General features: G+C 39.5%; 1 long non-coding RNA gene across 2 annotated transcripts; it reads left to right on the top strand.

Moving 5' to 3' along the window:
* Positions 1 to 294: 294 nt before the first annotated feature.
* Positions 295 to 20,336, top strand: LOC120724410. 2 transcript variants are annotated; one of them, XR_005693914.1, is made up of 3 exons: positions 295 to 308; positions 13,221 to 13,224; positions 19,903 to 20,336. It is a non-coding gene; the product is annotated as an uncharacterized LOC120724410 (long non-coding RNA). The 2 variants fall into 2 exon arrangements; XR_005693915.1 differs by lacking the exons at positions 13,221 to 13,224; positions 19,903 to 20,336 and adding exons at positions 10,302 to 10,304; positions 19,386 to 19,504.
* The last annotated feature ends 557 nt before the right edge of the window (positions 20,337 to 20,893 follow it).

Below are 20,893 nucleotides of genomic sequence, written 5' to 3'. Positions count from 1 at the left end.
ACACAATAACTGCTGTGAATAGTCAGGATTTCTCCAACTTCTTGATATGTGTTATTGTGCGCTGTGAGCTGAGATGTGCACCGCGCTGCCCAAAGAATACCTTTGCAGTCTAAACAATGGAGCCCATAAATTTTGACATCATTATGAGCTATCTAGATGTTCCTCGCTTGATGTGCATATTTAAGAAGCCAGAGGGCTTTCAAAGTTAAACATGAAATACAAATGAGGTCTCCATGAAACCAAAGCCTTTACAGTCTGCTGCTGTGTTCTGCTTAATTTTCTCTATCTCAATCATGCTCTTCCAATCTGTTACTGTTAGCTTTACATTACACAGAACAAAATAAACAGTGGCATTGATCAGATCATTAGTCGGTGATGCTTTGGTGTGTGAATACGTTTAAAATGCATATTTTCCCCCCAGTTATCCCAAGGGGTGGATCGTTACAATAATAATTTCTTTAAAAAATGAAAAATCTGAACTGAAAAAAATACTCCAACTCTAACAACTCCCTCTGGGAGTGGCCACTAAAGTAGCAGCCTCTGGCATGATCAGAAGTTTCTGACCAGTCATTATTTTCCAGGCCGTCTGATAAAGCTTCAGCAACAGGCATAACTCACGCACACCTCAATTCACCTGCCAAGGGCAAGTGCACAAGGTCACATTTTGCCTCAGGTTACCACAGTGCAGTCCAGCAGTGCTATGAGCTACTGCTGTTACTTATTAAAGTTTTTAAAGTTACCTTTCACTATACTGACTTTTAAATAGAATATAAATATGCATGACAATTTTGCTTTAATATTTTTCCCCCTAAAAAGGGCTCCTTCTTCCTCAGTATTTGTTTAACATGCTGTAATTTGATTGCAGTGGAGTGGGTTTTAAAAAGAGCTTCTGTCAGATACTGTGTCGCATTAAATTTTTATGAATTTTGATAACCTTTCCAGGATGGTAAAAAGTTTCAGAACTTCAAAAGACTCTTTGTGGTGCTTCCTAGAAATATAAAGCTGTGTATATGTATGTGTGTGTGTGTGTGTATGTATGTATATGTGTATATGTGTGTGTATATATATATATATACACACACCAAGGATGAGAATAACCCTCACCAAAATAATGTATTTATCTTCCTAACTCTGGAAAAAGGAATTATTTAAACTATGCACTATGTGCATTGCAGAGAAGGAAAAAAAAAATCCTTTTAATATTCCTGTTTCATTGTCACACTGCCATGATGGACACATGGCTTTGCTGATTAAAAGAACCTGGGAGCAAAATGCATAACAAATAGAGGCAGGTTTCAGTGCGATAAACCTCCAAATAGATAATGTGTGTTCATTTTTTCCCTAATAATTGCTGTTGCAGCTGGAAAGAAGAAACAAGTTGGAAGAAATGCTGTTTACTAACTACAAAACAGTGAGTCTGCATTATAATAAAGACAAGAGGAACATGATAAAAATGTGTGAAGGTATAAGTATGCTTGTATGGTGCACTATATCAGTCACAAATCTATATTCATGGGATTGCAGTGGTAGTTCCACTGTTACATCACATTATTGAATTGCACTGTATTGCACTGCATTTGGTGAGTAAAGCCGGCTACTGACTTGTATCAATTTATTGTCTTCATAAAAAATGTATTGGAATGAATCTCGCTCGTTGTGCGCGTTGTTGTGTGTTCAGATGTAAATCAAATGCTCTCAACGGGTGAGCTCGACATTGCTGTTGGGCAAACATACCATGCAAGCTGGTTACACAGTCATAATTTTCTATCCAAACAAATCTACTGTCAGCATCTGTTTTGTGTTTTCGTTGTCCGTGTCAGCTTTCCTGTACTCGTGTGCTGCCAACACAACGAAAGGTATGATGAATGTTGTGCTTTGTGATATAAACGGGTATTAGAGTAACATGCAGCATCTCTGCAGTGAAGAGGCTTTCTCTTTTTTACTCTCGTGTCTCGAAGACATGCTGATGATCACAAATCCACACTGACCTTGTTCAATGTCAGAGGATGTGCATGTTGCTGTCTGAAATCTGCTGTAGTTTATTGGGTGTACAGCAACCCAATATTGCTCAATAACTGTTTGCGGTGATAGGGGGATGTTACTAGGTACAAGGGACAGTGGAATTGCTTCTGCAACAGAACAGAGATGAAAATAAATGAGCGAATAGGGATGTGGGAATTATTCTCTGAGGTACTGCACAGTGCACGGCTTCTTGCAGAGTAAGGGTAGCGGAGAGCCACAATCAAAGGAAAAGCTGTTTATCTTTGATTTCCTTCAATCAGTAATCAGGCCCCTGTTTTTGTCAATTATTTGTCCCTCGTTGACAGCTCGTAAGCCCATAAGATCCAACACAATGCTGAGCCTCATAAAGAAAAGCAAATCCAGAGTTTATAGGATTACCGACTCCCTCATAAACTAGGAACTCAACACCCTCCTGAGTGAATATTCCATTTATAGGATTTATTTTGCAGATCCCAAACAGAGTTCACCGCTTTGCTGAACCTAAGGAGATCAAATGGTAAGGCCTTGATGTCAACAGTGTGCTAGGCTTTTCAATATGCATCACCTCAGCTGACACGGTGAGAGGTAAATCTGAATGGGACATCAATACTGCGAGGGAGCAAATTGAACATGATCCAGAATACATCAGCTGAGAGACCTCAGAGAGGGGGTTAAACTGGATATCCTGTAAGGATACAGAACATATGCAAATAATTCATCCAGGGGTAGTTCTGCCCCAGGGGTTACGCAAAAAGAATGTGGGATAATAGAAATTTAAAAACTGGCAGTAAATTGATCTCAAGTAACTCTATTGTCCCCTTAACCCATATGCTACAAGTTAAAAGAAATTGCATGCTTCACATGTGATATGAGAGTTAGTCAATTTTATCATGCTGAAGCCAGATGCAGGTGCTGGAAAATTTACTTAGCAAGCAAGAAAAAGAGGCCATGCAAGATAGCTGTCTAAAATTAATTGTTATATAGTGTTCCTCTGTGTACATCTTTTTTATTTTCCAAATTATAATAACCTGAAGAAAAATATTAATTCCAGAAGTAGGTTTTAAGGTTTAAAATGTATAGACACTGATTAAACAGCCTGCTGAAAAAATGGGCAAAACTAGGGGCAATTCTCTAAATCTTTGAATTCAGCTTTCAGTCCCACTGGTATATAAAATAAAGTGCCATACAATCTCCATTTACAAACATCTATGGAAGAATCGGTCATTAAGGGCTCACTGAATTAAAGTGTGGTATTGTAATAGGATGTAAGTTCATGAGATTTCTTCCCTCATAGGTATTACACAATCAACTCTAAGTAGTGTAATTGCAAATTTGAAGCATTTAGGAACCTCAGGCTCGAAGTAGCAGGCAGTTACAGAGTGCTGAGGGACATAGTGTTTAAATGTTGTCCCTGATGTGCTGCACATTTCCAAACCTCTTCTGCCATTAACATCAGCACAAAAACTGTGCGCCTGGAGCTTCACTACATAAGTTTCTATTGTCAAGCAGCTCCTGTAGCTATAATGTGTAGCTGTGTAGCTGGCCCAGTACCACTCCCACATTTAGAACAATGCTTACTTTATTTTACTGCATTTTCAAAAGGGCAGTGATAATCAATTATTGTTGTTGAAAATGTATATTAATGAAGCTTATGCGTAAGTTTGATCTGATGTCACACATCTGTCTGCTTCCCAGGCGTTGGCGACTAATTTAAGCCATACATCACTGCCACTTCCCCAAGTTCATTGTGACATCACTGGTCTAGTCCAATCATCTTTCTGCTGGCCTTCTTTAGGCCAATCAGCCTTCACTCAGCGTACTTTAAATCTCACTGCGTGTCTGTCATTCGTCCTTGCAGACGCCTTCGAACCACCCACCTCCTCCCCATTACCGCCTTTCCCTCGTCACTCAGGCTCCATTCAAGCCTCCATATTCATCTCTACCACCAGCGTCTAGACTCCGGGGGTCCTGCCCTAATCCCTGTCAATGCTGGGATTCAGTTCTGCTGTGATGGGACATCAGCATCTATCTGCTAAATACCTCAAACTGAATTCTGTACATCAATAACTCATGTTCAATTCCTTCTAATCTCCTTATTGAAATATAGTACTGCAGTTGCTACACTCTGTGACAGTATAGCGAGTTACTGCTTGCTCTCCTTTTGTCATTTTATGGTACATGGAAAGTGTTGAGGTCAAATACTATTGCTCAAATACTGGTAGTACTGGCACTGGTTTAATTGTAACAAGATGATGTGTGTTTTTTTTAGTATAATATTGGTATTTCCATCCATCCATCCATCTATTCCCTTATCAGGACCCCAGAGGACCAGCTAGGTCGAGAGGTGGGATACATCCTGGACAGATCGCCAGTCTGTTGCAGAGCTAACACAGAGTGACAGACAACCAATCACACTCACATTTGCACCTATGGGCAATTTAGAATCCCAAATAAACCTAACCCCACTTACTGCATGTCTTTGGACTGTGGGTGAGTATCCAGAAAAAACCCCACACAGATAGAACATGCTCCACACAGACGGTGGATTCGAATGTAGGACCTTATTGCTGTGAGGCTAACCACCACTCCACCATGCTGCCCTACATTTCATTTTTTCAAATATCACAGTGGGTTTTAAAAAGACCATCTGTCAGATACTGTGTCGCATTAAATTTTTATGAGATTTTATAACCTTTCCAGGATGGTAAAAGTTTTAAAACATCAAAATATTCTTCACAGTGCTTCCTAGAAATATAAAGCTGTAAAAAGAACACTGAAATGTTAAAAAATATATAAATATTAATACCTTAACCTACATCAGTACTGGTATTGACACAACATTTACACAATCACTCAGTAATGTAGATAATAATCACAACTGCAAAGCAAACCAATGAAACAGATGCAAAAACAAAAAAACTCAGAGATGACAGCTCGATGTAATCTAATTGTGCAAAATTTTTGCTTAAAGATGGAAATGTTGTAGTGGAATCTTAAACAAATGAATTTCAAACTTCAAATTAAATCGACTTGTGTGAAGAAAGTGTAATTTGTAATACAATGTACGCAACATTTCTATGGTAACAACAATCTTTGTAAAATCCCTCATTATTCACATTCTGTGAAAATTAAAGCTCAAAACATTTTGATTGGCATTCTGCTCATTACTACACAAAGCCCACACACTTCACAAAGTCTGCGGTTTGTGAAGTGAGTAAAAAGAAAAACAAATATCTTTCTTTCTAGTCACACACACAAACACACACACGCACAGATACTCAAGTGTATAACAATAACATTTAGCAATTTAATTTTTATGGTAAAATAATTTTTGCAAAAAAAAGATATAAAATCCAGTTTAGCCCTGATTTTTACTAAAGCATCAACTTCAAAGTGATATTCAGAGATGAGCCACACAAAACCCAAATAAAAACAAACCTCTTTGACGCTCCCATTTTCTTCTCTGTATTTCAAAGTTGAAATGAGCCCATGTAACAGGCTCGCACTGTTTCTTCCCTCTCTACAAATTCATCTTTTCATCTCAAATCAGATCATACGAGAACTCGCAATGCAGCTTGAAGACATTTTGGCTGATTTGTTTCCATGCTCGTTTTCATCTAAGCATGCTGTTTACATTCGATAGTGTATTAATTTATAAGAAATGCTGCACGTGGCGTTGTTTATTTATGAGATTGTGGAGCCGCATCTAAGAACAGTTTGTTCTTCCCAGGAGTGGAGATTATTACCACAAGCGACATTTTTTTCCCCCTCTTATTTACTTTTGCGTGATTTTCAACACATGTGAAAATATGAACAATGTCTTGGAATGACACATTTTAGGGGACTGGCTTTGTGCCTTAGAATGACATGTGTGGGCTTTGCTACAGCAGAATAGTTCCAAGTGTATGAATAATTTTGAGCTCAGAATGATAACATTTAATTGAATGAGTCAGTGGGAAGGCTGCGTTTAATGCCAGAGCCTATTATTCCTCACTAACAGGGCATTTTCCTCTACTCTGATGATATCACTCACAATAAGGTACACTATGAAGCACATATGTGCTAACTGTATGGCCTTTTTCAGTCGGATACGTAAGTGTATTCTATATAGGCCACAGCACAACCTGTTACAGATGACACGAGTAGAAGAGGGCATTATATCAAATGTTGGAATATGCATCAACATCTTTGCCACGAGTTCCTCTGTCTTTGTTTCTTAGTCGATAACATTCTTACTGCATTGAAGAAAAATCAATGTGTGCGAGGCATGATGGTATTGTGAATTCTAGACACACCAAGCTCCTCTGCAGAAATGTCTCCTGATGACTGAGGACGGTTGTTGTGCGTGAAAATTGCTCATCATCGAGCAGTCGGAGAGAGAACGATGCAAAGGAAATAAGTCAAGGTAAAAATCGAGCTTTTTCAACACCTTCTTGTGTGACAGAAATGCACCTCCTCTCTCCCTCGGCTTGAGAAGTGCACACGGTAAACATGAAACAGCCAGGAGATGGGGGAAAAAAAAAGAAAAAACATATCAAATATTCTGTGCTTTCTCTACAGTTATGTCAATATCGGGGTAAGTGAATAGTCAATATTCTCCACCGACCTCCAAAATGACGAGAGGGGGAGGGGGGGGGGGGGATGTAAGACTTACAACTGCTGCAGTGTATTAGAAAGACTTGGCATAGGGAAGGGGCAGGGGCGGAGCAAAATAGTAAAATGAGGGAAAGACAAACTTAAGATTCAGAGACAAAGAGAAAGACAAAATGTTTAGTTAGCCTTGGAGGCTAATGTTTACATGACTGTTGTACTTTAATATGCTTCTAATACACTCCCATCTACAGCCTGATCAATTATTTACACAATATTTTCCTTTTATACTTAAGTCATGCTTTTAGCAGAATGAAAAAAGATAGTTAAATGGTTTAATTCAAGCTCTTCAGCGGTCTTTATAATATATTCAGACTTATCAGACATGCTCAGCCTACACTGGTTGTATTGAGTGTCAGATCACAATCCACAGTCAGTGGCTTTAGCCTATAACACATAGCTACATGTTCTCGAGGGAAAACTCCTCCACACAGAGGAACATGTAGAGGCATGTGCTGGCTGAGGTCACTGTTTGATGAAGTGATGCTCTTGTAAAAAACTCATTAAGAGAACATGATGTTGTTGTGTAGGAGGACATATGGATTGCATTGTAAATAGTGAGATTTGCAGAATACTGTAACAGGTTGGCGTGGGCTCAAATTGAGTATTTTCTCTTTTCCTTTTGCCCTGTTTAAATTAGGACATTGGTTTCATGGAGTTAGAGAGTGGGTGACACTGTAATATGTTTGCTCCCTCAGTGTCAACATGATTCAAACAATAATGAATCAGAAATGATGTTCCAATTATTATTTGTAAAATTATTTTTATATGGGCCAGTCTGCATTGTGACTGATTTTACCACTAAAATGAATTTTATGTTGATGCTGTGACTTTTGTACTTTTATTCAGTTAGGATTTTAAATCTAAAACTATTATGGGGTAAGATCTGAAATTAACACGATTCTACCCATGAAAAAAATCCAAACCCTTGTCTAATTTAAATGTGCTGTTTTCTTTTTAAGGTCATATCCTTGTGCACCTCTGGATGACTTCCAGGGTGGCTGGGGTTTTTTTTTTGGTGGAAGTCCTGTTCTATTTGTACTTGCATTTCTGTAATTTTAGTATGAATCTCAAAGGTGTGCAGAGGGCAAACATCAGGCTCTTTGTTGGACTGAAGAAACGTTTATGCTGAGAATTATCTGGCCATAACCCAAAGACCAAACAAATGGCACGTCAGTTCAAGAGTGAGGCAAAGACGTCAACTGTGGTGCTCAACCATAAGTCAAAACCAAAAGTCCAGTTGTTCAGGACTGAACTTGGGATGAGCAACCTAAAAATAGCAACTATGTTGATGAAGAAGATGTTTTTAAAGCAGTTGATTCACTGCTTTAAAAACATCTACATAGTAGACACACAAAGTCTTAATAAACATGTTCATCAAAGCCTCATCATGCAAGTTGTATCAAATGCTGTTTATCAAATAAGCAAATATTGAAACTAAGGTAATTTCCTCAATATTCTTATTTTAGTTTAGCTAGTTTTTCAAATTCACAAAATCTTTTATTAGTTAATTAAAAATACTGTTTTTGTATCTACTTTCAGTTTTAAATTTAGTTTTACTTAACCAATTATAACCTTGCGTTGGTTTTTACATTGTAGTATAGTTGATTATTCAACTGAGGCATCTAAATACTCCTTTCTCCAACAGTTTTTCACCAAAAAGCGATTTTTTTCAGACTGTGTAGCATCACTTTTCATGTAATACTATCGATATTGTGTATGTAATAGTGTATGAGAGCTTGAAAATTGTAAGCAAGCAGGTTTTCAATGCTGTATTTCATTCTGATAGAGTGGCACCATAGTGTAGTGGTTTACACATTCACCTAACAATTCCCAAGTTTGATCCTAGGAGGAGGAATAAATCAGTTTGGGGTTGCATCTGAGCATCTGGTGTAAAAATTCTACCAATTCAAACATGCAGAGACACCAGCTGTGGCGACTCCTTGTGAAAAAAGGGGTAACCAAAAGTAGCTTTCTTCCTTTTTTTGTCTTTTGTTTGTTTATTGCTGATATGATTTCTGATGTCCCATAGCTGGCCTTGGTTCTCTTGTTATAACTACCTTTTAAAAACAAAAAAAGTCCTGGAATCAGCTTAAATTATATGGAAACACTACTAAAACACTTTAACCTAAAAGTAAAAAATCAGTACTAATATCTTTGACTCTAGTGAGGATCATCAGCCTCTACGTTGTGAGTTTGCCTTTTCTTTTCTGAAACAATGTTCTAAAAGCTGTTTTTTGTAGCAAAAAGATTAGATTGAATTAGAACGAGATTGAACTCCAGACTGAGTAACGTGTGTGTTGAATAAAGAAACAAAAGGAGAATAAATCAAAATGCCACAATAAATGTTGAATGTTTGTTCTATACTCTCAGAAGTGTAGCTTAGTGGTTACTACAGGTCAGAGTGATACCTCTTCAGGGACCCATAAAAAGATTTGTCAAGTCCCTGTGTCTTGATGTCAAGTGGGCATTTAAACAGATGGAGCGTCCTCTCTGACCTGGTGTACTTGTTTTGTCAACTTAACCGAATAAGTCTGCAACCATCACACTGAGTCAAGTAAGTTTGACGGATTTTGTGCAAAATGTTTGCAATTGTAACTATTCAGCTCTAGTGCTTTTGAAATCACTTTGGGAGAAACTGTCATCTATAGATATTCATTGACCCTTCACTCATCTCCATAGGCATACTTTGCATCTAGCTATATCATTATCCCAATCAAGATCAGTGTAATACTGAGATCAATTATAGGATAATTCTGCTTTTCATCATTTTGTATGGCCTTGGATTACTCAGGGTACTGCAGCTTGTATTTCCAGACAACTTGAAACCACTTCAAGCTATCATGCTAAAGTTTGTCTACCACTGAGAAAAACCTTGGATAAATCTAAAAGGATATTAAATACATTGGGAAAGAAGTATAACTCATGCTGGAAAATTTTATAACTGATCTGATGTGATGATGTTTCTTTTAATAGCTATCTTCTTACTATAATGATTTAAACATATGTATGTCAGAATCAGAATCAGAATCAGAAAGGGGTTTATTGCCAAATGTTGAGCAGGTTTACAACATTAGGAAATTGCTGCGGTGCTTCAGTGCAAACATAGTGTCATAAATAGCACTTAAATAGACATGAAAAAAATAAAAGTAGGAATAAGAATTAAAGTGCTACGTAGAAAGATATATACATGAGTGCAGGTGGTGATCAGTGCCAAACATGGAATGATGCAGTGACACAGCGTAGGGTCATGTGTTAGTGGCGGGGACAGTCATATGGTTATTGTTCATGTGTCCAACAGCAGAGGGGAAGAAACTGTTCTTATGGCGAGAGGTTCTGGTGCGAATGGACCGGAGCCTCCTGCCTGAGGGGAGCAGGTCAAACAGACTGTGTCCAGGGTGAGAAGGGTCAGCTGAGATCCGAGCTGCACGCCGCAATGTCCTGGAGGTGTACAGGTCCTGCAAAGATGGGAGTCTGCAGCCAATCACCTTCTCAGCAGAGCGCACAACACGCTGCAGTCTCTGTTTGTCCCTGATAGTGGCTCCAGCGTACCACACGGTGATGGAGGAGGTGAGGATGGACTCGATGATTGCAGTGTAGAATTGTATCATCATCCGTGTTGGCAGGTTGAATTTCTTCAGCTGCCTCAGGAAGTACATCCTCTGCTGGGCTTTCTTGATGACGGAGGTGATGGTGGGCTCCCATTTCAGGTCCTGGGTGATGGTGGTACCCAGGAAGCGGAATGAGTCCACAGAGGTGATGGGGGTGTCAGTCAGGATGATGGGGGGGAGTGGGACTGTGTGCTTCCTGAAGTCCACAATAATCTCCACTGTCTTCTGGGCATTCAGCACCAGGTTGTTGTGGCTGCACCAGGACACCAGACGTTCAACCTCCCTCCTGTAGGCAGACTCATCCCCGTCTGAGATGAGCCCAATAACGGTGGTGTCATCAGCAAACTTGATTAGCTTGACAGACTGGTGGGTGGAGGTGCAGCAGTTGGTGTACAGGGAGAAGAGCAGAGGAGAAAGAACACAGCCCTGAGGGGAGCCGGTGCTGATGGTCCGGGAGTCCGAGACATTCTTTCCCAGCCTCACATGCTGCTTCCTGTCCGTCAGGAAGTCAGTGATCCACCGGCAGATGGGATCAGGCACATTCATCTGGGAAAGCTTGCCTCGGAGATGGTCTGGAAGGATGGTGTTGAAGGCAGAGCTGAAGTCCACAAACAGGATCCTGGCGTAGGTTCCTGGGGAGTCCAGATGCTGCAGGATGAAGTGTAGGGCCATGTTGATGGCGTCGTCTACAGACCTGTTGGCTCTATATGCAAACTGCAGGGGGTCCAGGAGGGGGGCCGTGAGGGTCTTGAGATGGGAGAGAACTAGGCGCTCAAATGACTTCATGACCACAGATGTATGACTGGTACTCTAACTCCTCCTAGATGTGTTGATCAATGTATTTTAGAGACCATGTAATATTATTTTGTATTAATTTTATTATCTATCTTATTCATATTTTTCCACGTTTCACTGTTATTTGTTATTTTTTGTTTAATTTATGTTCTTGTATTTTATTGCTGTCTTTTAACTGGAAAACACTTTGGTCAACTATGTTTTTCTTTTTTTTTTAAGTGATCTATCAATAAATTACTTATCCAAACTTACTATCTAAACTGCCTAAAATTAATTTTATAACACTCAGATTCTTAAAAATTATTTATATTATGTATACTTGAGTGAAGCTACTAAGGACTTAAGGGGGGGCTTCCTTCTAATGCATAAAAATCCCACCATCATGGTAATAAAACTTTGTTTTGTTACTGGGTTGCTGTATTTTCACTTAGCACTGTAAACCAGGGCAAACACTGATGCTAACAAAGCTTTACACTGGAGTAGTCATCAGGGAGCAGCAGTTCCTTTTTGAAGTCCCCAGCATGACCCCCGCGTCTAATACAAGTTCACTATTAACATTAGAGTTTTGTTTTGTTTTTTCCAAACTTCAGAAATCAAAAGTTCTCTAAAAGAACAGACAAAGTTTGAGCCTCTGTTTTTCTGTCCCTTTTTTAATAATCAACAGTATAATTCACTGGATCCCACTATTATGGAAATAAAACTTTGTTACTGGCCTGCTGTAGTTTCTCTTAAGCCCCTGTAAACTAGGGCATAAACCCAGCATGAACCCAGCATGAGCCTCAGGTCTAATACAAGTTCACTATTTGCAGTAAAGCTTTCTTCAAATTTCAGAAAACCTCAGTTCCTTAAAGAACAGCTAATGGTTGAACTCAGTCTCTTTTTTTCTTTCTTCATTTTAAAATTCCTCCTCTACTGTAACAACAGAGGAGACCAAGTACACCTGTGAAACAGAGGTGCTCTGCCCAAAGAGGTCACTGCAGCAGTGCTGCTGTGTCTCTCACTGTATAATGTCTTGGTGGGCCTTGGGAAGTTAGTCAGTGTGCCTCGCTGTAGGAACACATACCAGAAAAAGAGTATTAAAGCCCAACAGAAAGATTTTAGGGCAGATATATCAAAAATGATTGACTCATTACATGTATTTGATTCTTGGAAGTGTAAGCGTATACTATACAAGTATACTATTTTTATATATATATATATATATATATATTTTTTTTTAAAGAACAAAATCATGGCAAGAAGTTGTTTATAGTTTGTGATGTCCACATCTGCTTAATTCAATTTCAATTCAATTTTATTTATATAGCGCCAAATCACACCAAAAGTCGCCTCAAGGCGCTTCATAGATACAGAGAAAAACCCAACAATCATATGACCCCCTATGAGCAAGCACTTTGGCGACAGTGGGAAGGAAAAACTCCCTTTTAACAGGAAGAAACCTCCGGCAGAACCAGGCTCAGGGAGGGGCGGCCATCTGCTGCGACCGGTTGGGGCGAGAGAAGAAAAACAGGACAAAGACATGCTGTGGAAGAGAGACAGACAGCTTATCCTATAATTGTCACAAAGAAACTCACTAACAAGTGGTGGGTGTCTGGCAGACACTGATTAGTGGTGTCCCCTTACCATACTGATTTGAATTTTTACAGCTTATAGGATTTTCATTTAGATGCAAAAGTCTCCCCAAGTTTAAAGAACAATGGGCGGCTGCCAGAAATTAAAATTTCAATTTAATTTCCAGGCAGTTAATGTGCTGCCTCAAAATTCTTGTGAACAGCCTTGAACTATAAAATTTACAATTTAATGACAGATTCCCACTTCTCATGCAGTGTTGTGTATTTAAACAAATAATGTTATTAGGCTCAAAGCCTTGTATTGCTCTGGCCAGTTGTTATGATTTTCCTGTTCTATCTAAGTCGCAACCTCCAGGGCTGAAGAAAATGAAGAAAAAAACTACAATTCCTCTAATGCCCACTTGAATCTGTCTGTTGACAGTCTATGTACATATTTAAAAGGCCAACTTCAGTGCTGGAAACAATAGTTGTAGTCTAATTCTACAACTCACCATGTCTCATCTCAGCTAATTGGAGTCTCTGAACTCCAACTCTCTGGTGCCTTTTGAGTTATTTTTTTTTTAACACAAGTAGCTGACAAATAGTATAGTAGTGAAGTGTACTAAGAGACCATCTACAGCAGCGATGACAAACTCATTTTACATGGTGGGCCACATACAACCCACTTCCATCTGAAGTGGGCTGGACCAGTGAAACTCACCTTCCTGACAGTGTAAAGAAGTGTTACTACACAATAAATCCACATGATGACAGAAACTTCTAGTGGCTCAAAGTCAAGCTAGACAATAGCTAACTGCAGCCACATGATGACAGAAAGTTGGATGGAAAATAAAGCTTTTCTCTTTTCAGTTTGTTCTGATAGACCAACAAACAGACAAATAAGAGTGGGTAAGAAGCTTAAATTCCTTACCCACTATAATTCTTACTGGCATTGCTATATTTTGGAATCGTAATGTCAAATTACACACGCAAGTTTTAATATATTCCTCAAGAAACATTCATTTCTTTCTTTTCAGAAAGTAGCAGATAACTGAATTTAAGCTAAAAGTGACTCTTTTAGCTTAAAAGAAACCTCAACCTGCAGCATATCCCAAAGAAATAATATGACTTATCCCAACTGTTTGAACCTCCTTAATCCTGATAAGACCTCGAGTCAAGTTAATCTCATGGCTAGACCAGAGACACAGGGGAATCTCTCTAACCCTGAGGAAAAACAAAGCAGACCATCGAGATGTATTCAACCTAAATAAACATCTGTGAGCAAATAAACAGAGCAGATTCCTATTAAAGGTCAAGTGCTTAAATCTGAAATAGAAACATGACCAGGCTGTAATCCAGCATCTCAGCCTTCACCAGCAATGTTCTGAACAAACAGAAATGTCAGCGCCAGAAAGAAAGCCATCTCCACAGGAGGCTCTTTTCATCAATGCAACATAGGGGGGAGACTGTTTACATGTCGGCCATGCCAGGAAAATGCAGGTAGCGAGCAGGTCCAGACACAGAGTTTGACAATATGTTCTTTAAATCCTGGATATATTATTCTCCAGGGTGTGCTGCTGGATTTTTGTGTTAATGATGTGCAGCAACACATGGCAAGCAAATGGTTTGTGGATGCTCCCCCCATTAAATGGGGTCATTTGCTACAGCAGCAGGACTTAATACAACCTGAGATGAGACCAGCCTTATCAACAGCATGCCTCTCATGCCCCTTTCACACAGCACTCATTTGATTATGTTTGTTGCTCAGAATACTCAAGTGCCCAGATTTCTTTGTGGACTTTCACCGCACAAGGGACAGTGAATGTGTTTTACAGCATCAACTAGACTGTGAGCAGCGGCGAGTTTTGAGTCCACTCCTGAGTACTTATTTTATCAGTGGTCATGACTGTGCTGCCCAGTAAAAATATATTTGCCGAGCATATTTTCCTCATCTTGCTCCGCTAACTGTCCATAAGGACAGATGCCTACAGCCACCGAGTCTGTCCTGGTTCACTGAGCCTTTCACTTCATCGTAATCTTTGTCTCATCAAATCACATCACAGTTATTTCCCTCATGATGTAGCAATTTGTCATTGTAGTTTCAGTTGACTGCATTGTAAATGCCCTAAATCAACCTTGTGTTTACTTTCTTATCGTAGCGTGATCAGTTTACAAAAGGACAAGGCTGAGATTTCTTATAATATCCTGCTCGGTATCAAAGCTTTAACCTAGTTAATAATGAAGCCTCAATTACAAATCATTTCTTCAATTTGCCGTCGTAAATTTAAGAAACACTTATGAACGTTATGCTCCGTTTGTGTTTAAGACTGTCTTTGAAGCTGAATAAGCTGCCAGAAAAGCACGTAGCCTCAACTGCGAGCTCGCAGAAGTTGGTAAGCGTCTTATGCAAAAAGAAATGTACTATTTAACAGTTTACTTTGATCTCTGGCTGTGTCACACGGGCGTGCATGCATGCACACACACACACACACACACTACGTGTAAGTACCAAATAATAGCAAAGAGAACAAAAAAACCCCACACAAAATGTCTTCATGAACCCTAAAACTCTGAATTGGGTGTACAAAAACAAAGCAGTCACACATCAGTGCAGTGTTGGGTTATTAAAAATAAAATATTGTTTACTCTCTTAAATTATTTTCAAGTAACTGTACTATTTATCACTAAAACTTATGAAAGGTTTTTGTTTTTTCTTACCTGTCCCATTTGGATCTTTAGCCATCAGAATTGTTGTCTGAAGGCCAAGAAAGACGCCAAGTGGATTTACTTTACCAAGTGGATCATCATGGCCTTGGCATATTGGTCCATTTGATTGACCTTTATTACAATTATGTATTTATTTGATTTGATTTTCGGTTGTTACAGACGGGACAGACATGACTGGGGGATAGGACAGGGAGAAAGAATGAAAGAAAGAGAGGGAGAGAAAGAAAAATAGAGGGGAGAAGAGACGGTGAGAAAGGGGGGGAGAAGAAAAAAAGAAAAACAAAGAAAACACCTGGATCACCGGCGTGGAGATAAAAAAAACAGAAGAGAAAACAAATAAAAAAGAGCAACATAATAAATACAACACTATCACAATAAACTAGCTAACAGTAGATAACAGTAGAAACTAAATACTAAATGTTATTGTGCAGCACGCAAGATCGACAGCGCACAATGTGCTTTGAGGTAACAGCCAAGAAACGCAGACACAAACATGCATTCCCACCCCCATATACACAAACAAATACTCGGACTCACCCGATGTGGAGACAGACACAAATAGACACTGTACACACATTCACACTCCCCAAACATACTCTATATCCCAGGTCCAGGTACCCCTGCCCCCAGAGGGGCAAACCATTCATAGACCCAGGAGATGTTCAGAGGATGGTCTGTGTATTCAAACCCACCTCTGGCGCTGATAGGTTTGTAGCTTAAACCTATTCGCTGGAACGTTCAAGACAATTCAACTACACAGCAAAAAGCATTGAACACCAATAATTATGTCATAAGAGTAATAAAGCATTCAGCATCAAAGACAAGTATCATGTGCAGGTTTTCTCAAATGAGTAAACCACAATTATTGACATAATTCACCCCAGACATGGATCATCCCATGTATTTAGTCAACATTAATGTAATCGGTGACTTTCCTTAAGCAAAGTCACTCCACTCATTTATCACTACAAGCTCAATAGTAGTAGTAATGAGCCCCATATTAAACTATTCCATAATCACTGCATCTCTTATTTGTTTTCTCATGTCACTTGTCTGCCTCTGCTGAATCCTCTACATGCACTCTTAGAAAAAACAAACATTAGCAACACACATAGACAATACTGGTGGTCAGGCACAAATTGACAGGTTCCAGAGGTGCTATAAAAAGACCATAAAATTAGCCATTCGCAACTGTGAAAAGGAGAGACACTGGTTTCAATACAGGAAATGTCACACACTATATTCACTTCTCCCCTGTAATATTCAACATTTTCCCAAGGACCCAGTGTAATAGCATAATCAACATATAGCCTGCAAACACAGTTTTCTTCACACATAAACCCAGTAATCCTGTGGTAGAAAAAACATCAACCAGTTGTATCCTGTTATAAATCACATGATCAAGTCACATGAAGAACTGTAATGCTGTAGAAAAGAAAATGCAAATGTTAGCGCTGCGCAGGTGTATACACACTTTCTCACAGTGATCTCTGTGAGCACCCTGGTAGATGCACAGACACAGAAAGTTGCATTTAAAAGGTTAAATCGACACGGCCCAAAGCTCACGCAACCTAGGATGTTGCTGTCATCTTTCTGCTCCTGTAAAAAGAAACACACATAGATTCATCCACCCTTTGAACCTCCACCTGGACATGACAATCTTACATACTGGTCAAATCAGTCAAGTCTTGTGAGCTTTTACCAGTCCAGTCAGTTCCCCATTTTTATTTTCACTCATTTTTCATTCATTCATTCTTTCTTTGCTGATAGTGGAACCTATCGTCGCATTTGGTTTCCACCCTCCACCAAAAAGAAAAAGAAGAATTTTAGATCGGATTACCTCGCTGAATCCTTTTGGGCAGGGACTCATTTTCTAATTGTCCCAGATAAGTGATTTTCTCCTGAGCCCATTTTAATGTGGAGAAACTCACTTGCAACAATTTTCTCGACGACGTGTCGTATAGCGCTTCTGTTCTAATCATGCAGATCTGCTCAAACGACAGATTATCAAACAAAACTTTCAGTGCACTGTGAAAGTAACAAAATAAAAAGGCCTTGTTAAGTCATGACACATGCTCCTCATCTCAGGAGGGTAAATCATACCAAACCTAATTGGTAGGCTCAACCTTGCAACAAAAGAAAAATCATCAGCTAGATTAATTCCAAACCCTCCATCAACCGCACAACACACAACATAACCCTAATGTTTTTTATTAGCTATGAGTTTAATCCCCGGGTCTGTGCTCTTCACTCATTTAGGCCACAGACCCATTTTATTCAGTTTTCCTCCCCCCCCCCTACTCATCACAAAACATGTGACATGTTGTCATGTACTTCACAAAACAAGTTTGTCCTGACGTATTCAGAGTTGTGTATCTGGGTGCAGGATTCACCCGCACATCAAAACAAGGAAACTCAGTGTTTTAGAGTCTCCACTCTAACAAACTCCAACACATCCCATTCACTTGTGCTAGAATTCAGTCACATTTCCTTAATCTAATAGCGATCAACTAATTTGCATATCAGCTATCAACCCACCAAGTTGACAGGACAACAGAAATGCATGTTCAAAATATTATCACAAAAGATAATTCCCTCATACAGTAAATTACTTGTGCTGCATCAATCAAGCAGAAAGCATCTCCCAATTTACTATATTAACAACTAAATTTTGTCTGATCACTGGTTGGTCAAACCAGAATCTTTTTCCCCACAAAAGTTAAACTGTTGTCCTGCAACCTAGAGAGTTAGTTGTCAGCATTGAATAAATTCAGCATTTGATAACAAGTGCGCTGTAAACAATTCAGCCAGAAACTTGGCCTGAACGTTTCCAATGATGTTAACCTATAACTTTTTTCTCGACCGCTGCATGTGGAAAATTGATTCAGGTCTGCTTTTCATCTGAAAGTGACAAACTAAGACATTTTCATTATTATTATCACTGCTTAACCAACACACATCTCTCTCTCTCTCTGTTTTTTGTGAACTCTCCTTTCTTAAAAGCAGAAAATGAGATGGTAGTTGTTATTGGCTGATAAACACAAAACCTTTTTCCTATGATTATTTTTCATCTACAATGTCTCTTTTTTTGTTCTTTTTTCCCCCCTTTACAATCACTGGTGACCTGCAGAATCACCGCGCTCACAAATGGAGGCAATTACTTTTACACAGCGCACACACACTCTGCGACGTCAGGCACATTCACACTCACTTTTTTCATCTGCATAAATAAATCATATGGCAAATGATATAAGCCATGGTGATCCATAAGTATGATCACAACTTTATTTAATTATTTTTCAACCCAACAAAACAAATAAACAAAAACATGATCCTGATGCTATGAACACTCTACACACATGAGTCAAGATACAGGAAAACTGCTGCGCATCTGAAAGAAGAAGCTGAACTCACGGATACGCTGCATACTCGAGCTATCATAGTTCTGTTTCCCTCTCTTTGATGAGTTCTCAGCCAGATCCCGATCTGATAATGTGTAGCTTGCTCATCAGCTCAGAAGAGACCGTAACGTAACCTCACACTGGAGCACAGGCTGTTGTTGATCAGAGCAAGCTAAACATTTTGTTTCAGCAAGGGGTGGGGGAAAGCCATTCACCAGAGCATATCTTAACTGCTGCTGATGTGGGCTGGCCTTCTCCACACGCTCTTCAAGGCTGCTGTGTTTTCTGAAAACATTTAACATTTTCCAGCAACCAGTTTACCCTCAAAATCACATTTTGATCAAGGTCTTTTTATTGAACAAAAAGTTGCTTCCAACAACAATTACGGCAATATTAACAAACAGTCGTGCCCCCCCCCCCATCCAGAAGAGTGTAACTAAAACCCAGCCAGAGAGGAAAGAAGAGATAAAATAAAATAAAATTACACATACAAAGTAAATAATAAAATAAATGAACAACAGCAAGGGAAAAAAACAAAAACAACCCAACAAAACAACAACAAAAAACAAACAAAAAAACAAAACAAAAAAAACACTCACATGCACATTAAGCAATAGTATCCGGACTTAATCTTTCAAAGTAAGTAAGAGAAGGTTGCCATGTGTCATAAAACCTCCGAACCGAACCTTTTACAGTGTAGCGGATCTTTTCCAGCTGAGTATAGTACATGACATCCTTAACCCATTGCCCATATACAGGTGGAAGTGGCTCTTTCCATTTTAATAATATCATTCTACAGGCCAAAAGAGTGCAGAAGGCCAGAAGATCAGAGTGTGATTTGGAAAGACTGGCATCACAAGGCGTCACCCCAAAAATAGCTATAAACGGGCAGGGTGCAATTGGAACACCAAATATGTTCGACGGTTTCAAATATGCTTTTCCAAAAGCTACCCAGTTTTGGACATGCCCAGAACATGTGAAATAGGGAAGCAGGCTCTCGTTTGCACCGGTCACATGTGGGGTCAAACCCATCCTTGATTTTGCTCAGTCTAGTTTTAGACCAATGGAGACGGTGAACCACTTTGAACTGAATCACCACATGTTTAAGGCAAATAGATGACGAAGAAATTCTATTGATCAAAATCACATTTTTTATGAAAATATAAGTACCTTGCGCTGCCGGGAGTGAATTCTTGCATGAATGTGTCGTCTCCCTGTGAGGCAGTCTTACTTGCTCGGGAACCCATAATAACAACAACAACCGTGTCACAGACCACGCCTGCTCCGCAGCATTCACACAAACGCATATGACAACAACAACACAAATTACGCCTACTTCGAACTCACACCAGTCCGCTCGGGACCCCAACCCAGTTTCTGGAACCCCAACCCAGTTTTGCGACGCAAAGCCCAATTAAGGGACACTCGGGACCCTAACCCAGTTCTGTGGTTATAGAGTCGCTCTCTCAAGTTACTCGGAGTTGCTTAGCGTGTAATATTAGCCTCGAATCCCGCCGATCGTCATTCATCGAGGAGAGAAAACAGACAGCTAATCCACCGGCCCGATGACAGATTCTCACGTCTCGGGACTTTACTGCAGGAACTTCCTGGCTGACGTCAGTCTTTCAGTCTCTTCTCCCCTCGGTGAATGTCGACTCCAGGGATCCGGCTCTGAATGACCAGTGTTGGGAAGGTTACTTTTAAAATGTATTCCATTACAGAATACAGAATACATGCCCCAAAATGTATTCTGTAACGTATTCCGTTACGTTACTCAATGACAGTAACGTATTCTGAATACTTTGGATTACTTAATATATTATCATGCTTTTTACAACAACGTGAATGTACTATTGCTGTGTGATTTATTACTGTTACTGAAGGTCCGCGACTCCGAACTGTAGTAAAGGGACCTCTGACTAATACAGCGGGGTCCCTGTCGGCTTGTAGCCGAAAAATAGCTTTACTTTGTTGTCTGGGTCAACTTTTCTTGCGAGAGACAGAGAGAGGCGTTGAAAGACTGCTCCAACGGAACTTATTGTTTTCGGAGGAAAACACGAACACGGTGTACAGTCGAGTCTTAATAGCTTACTTACAACTGGGCTCGTCAGGCACTCTTCTTGGCTGCAGTGGTTATTATTATATTTACATGCTTCCA

Source organism: Simochromis diagramma, unplaced genomic scaffold (assembly GCF_900408965.1).
Source record: "Simochromis diagramma unplaced genomic scaffold, fSimDia1.1 OVJJ01000685.1, whole genome shotgun sequence".
Taxonomy (NCBI): Eukaryota; Metazoa; Chordata; class Actinopteri; order Cichliformes; family Cichlidae; genus Simochromis; species Simochromis diagramma.
This window is presented reverse-complemented; position numbering and strand designations above follow the sequence as displayed.